This window comes from Microtus oregoni, unplaced genomic scaffold (genome assembly GCF_018167655.1).
Source record: "Microtus oregoni isolate MIOR12 unplaced genomic scaffold, Mior012 000003F_ref0000135, whole genome shotgun sequence".
In the NCBI taxonomy this organism is placed as follows: Eukaryota; Metazoa; Chordata; class Mammalia; order Rodentia; family Cricetidae; genus Microtus; species Microtus oregoni.
Genome location: NW_024543062.1, coordinates 67,375,615 through 67,378,896, shown reverse-complemented (window position 1 = coordinate 67,378,896; position 3,282 = coordinate 67,375,615). Strand labels below are relative to the sequence as shown.

Here is a 3,282-nt window from a genome sequence, read left to right as displayed (position 1 = left end):
ATGCTGCTTACTGGCTTGCTTGGCCTACATTTATAGAGCCCAGGATGGCAATGGGCTGGACCCTCCTCCATCAATAACTAATTAAGAAAATGCCCAGAGCCAAGTATTACAGAGGTATTTTCCCCAATAACTCTAGCTTGTGTCAAGATGACATAAAATTATCCCTTGCATTCAGATAATTTGGAAAGCATTTGCGATTCTGTTTGGGCACCTGGAAGTTTGAGGTTGCAACTGAGCAACTGCAGTTCAACTTTGGGGTGCGGTTAGAACTCTGCTATGGAGCCTGGACCGCTGGTTGTGGCTCCAAGGGAAGATACAGAAAAGGGGTCTCTGAGAAGAAAGGGAAAAGCAGATGAAGGAATGAGTCAGCAGCCTATGCCTCTGTTACTCATGATGCAGGACAGAAGTGCCTGCTGTGTGAGTCTCAAACACATGCCGACGTCAGGGCCAGACAAGTGAAGATGAAAATGCTTGCCCGAGGCTCAAAGTAAATGCAATATGTATGAAAACCAAGAGGCAAATATGACATTTCACCTAAATGCCAAAAATGAATGGAAAAATGAGAGTCGGAGACTCCAGAATGGTATACAACCGTTCTGGATGAAGTGCTCAAAAGTGACAAAAGATGTCACTGAGAATAAGACATTCAGGCAAGCCCTGAGGCAGATGCTGCTGCAAAGCTCTTAAGGGGGAAGATTAGGCGGGTACTCTGGTATTTGGAGAAATGCTGGCCTCAACAGAGAGCTGCCTTGGGCAAGTTTGTGCTACTGTCGGGAAGCTGGCCATCATTGCCTTTGGCAAGCACTCATCAATCACCTACTGTGGGGGCAGCAGCAACAAGAAGGGGTCATTTGGCTGTGGAAGCATATGCCCGTAATCCCAACATTCAGGAAGCTGGGCTGGGGGACTCTCAAAGAGGCTACCCTAGGCTACTCAAAGAGAGGTCAGGAAAAGGATGTCGGCTGACAGGAAAAGGACTAGCAGTCTGAAACCCTGTGGACTACGGCATAGATCTCACACTCGGCGTAAAAGTATTAAAATTGGCTTCTATGTCCAAACCCAGAGCAGTGCGGAACACGAGGAAAACATGCAACCACCACTCAAGCTTGGCATTCGCCAAGAAAGAAGGCACTCTGGGGGAAAGTCCATCAGTTAACACATGGCAGTGGTGGTTTAGGCATTTGCCAGAAGAGATTAGCATGTGTAAAGATATCGTTGTGTGTTGCTGATAATAGTTCATGCATGAATTCCATTTTACCTGAGTAAAATGTATTGAAAGAAAAGCTGTTGATATGGATCTGAAATCAGACTATGGACCCCATCGTTATATAAAATGATGTCACAATAGTTTACAGAAGTGCCAACTAAATTCTCTCTCATTGGGTGAAAGAGCACAGCCTTGAGCTTTCAGAAACAGGGCGCTTGCTCACCTCAGCAGCACATACAGTAAATTACAGAGATTAGCATGGCCCCGACACAAGGATGACCCACGAATTCATGAAGAGTTCCATATTGTTAACAAAGAAAGAAATGGGGAATAAGAAGTTAGAGAAAAGCAAAACATAAGGAAAAAATAACGAATCATTTAGACTAGTGGTTCTCAACCTTTCTAATGATGCGACCCTTTAATACGGTTCCTTAGGTTGTGGTGACCCTTAACCACGAAATTATTCATTTTCATTGCTACGACTTAACTATAATTTTGCTCCCTTTATGAATGTTAATGTAAATATCTGATATGCAGGATATCTGATACACAACCCTGTGAAAATATTGTTTGATGCCCCCCCCCCCCCGCCCCAGGAGTCGTGACACAGGTTGCGAACTAAGACAGAGACAGAGGAGAGGTTGGGAGGCTCCCAAAACTGAGGCCCTAGAGCAAAGGCCAGCAGCTGGGTGGCCCAAGAAGACGGGAAGAGGTCTTTTCACCCTGGGTGCCTGCCAGCTCCCAGCATTACCTCAAACAAGCGATATGTCTGGATTGTCGCATAGTGTGCTGGCTGTGTTGAATGCTTCAGGCTTCACTGTGTCACAGTTTAACATGTACCCTGTCATGCTGTGTTTGAGGGAAGTTGCACTATTGGAGTTTGCTGGTTGTTGTTTCTGAGGTACCAGGATCATGCCCTGGGGCCTCAGGCATGCAAGTCCATTGCTGTGGAACTATATCCCCAGCCCCCTTAGGTTCCTTTCTGAGGGTTAACTCGTAGACATTTTATTTTCCATGCTCCTTCTAAATGTATCAATTAACAAGGGTCAGAATACCTCTCCTTGACCAGGGAATCAAAGCAGACGCTTTGGGTCCGACTATCACCGTGCTGATCACAAGGTCAATATGAACCACTGATAAAGTCCTCACAGCGTGATTTGGCTTCAAATCATCTCAAGGTTAGAGCTGTGTGTCTGTGGAGAGTTACAACAAACAAAAAGAACGGACATTCCAGCAGAGGAAACTCAAACTGTGGATAGACCGCAGAATTTGGGAGAAGGCAGAGGCACTGACCCTGATCCCACTCTCCAAGCGCAGCACTGACTCCAGCATGGCAGCTCCAATGTGGCTGTCCTAGCTCGTGATAGCCACACCCCAGGCTAAACAGAGTGATCCACCAGCTGATGCCTCGCTCAGGATTTCACAGTATTCCCAGCTCTGGTTAGTCTCCGTGCCCTTCTCCCCTTAAGTGTTCCCTTATACTGTAATCACACAAAAAACACCTTCCTAGACATGGCTCAGGAGACTTTCATCTAGTAATGTTAATATAATATTTGTGATACAAATATACGTAACCCATACCTGTTGCAACACTGTTCGCTGGCTGTAAATCAAAATTCCATAAACGACCCATCAATAGTGAATTTGTTCCTCAAATCAGGGTTGCACCCATACACTAGAATACAACACAGCTATGAGAAGAATTGGTGCAAATATATATACCTACATGACAAGATGACCTGTATAAAGTGGAATAAAATAAGAAGTATATTATTACCCATACATTATTTTAATTATATGTGTGTATGTGCCTGAATGGGAAGGGAATATATTTAATTACATCTGCATTGAAATGATATACACAAAATGTTTAGAAGGTGATTTTTCACAGGCAATATAATAGGAAACTTCTCTTAAAGCATTTAGCAATTTTAAAATTTATTTTAAGATTGAAACTGCAATGATTTTTAAGTTGGATAACACAAGTACACAAATGTCATCCTGATGGATAACGTGCGAGCGTGTATGTTGATCAGATGGAGCGGCACGTATGTAACTAGAATCCTTGAGTGAGA

General features: G+C 44.0%; 1 pseudogene; it reads left to right on the top strand.

Moving 5' to 3' along the window:
* The first annotated feature begins 1,422 nt into the window (after window positions 1-1,422).
* LOC121446667 lies at window positions 1,423-1,517 on the top strand (annotated as a pseudogene).
* Window positions 1,518-3,282: the final 1,765 nt, after the last annotated feature.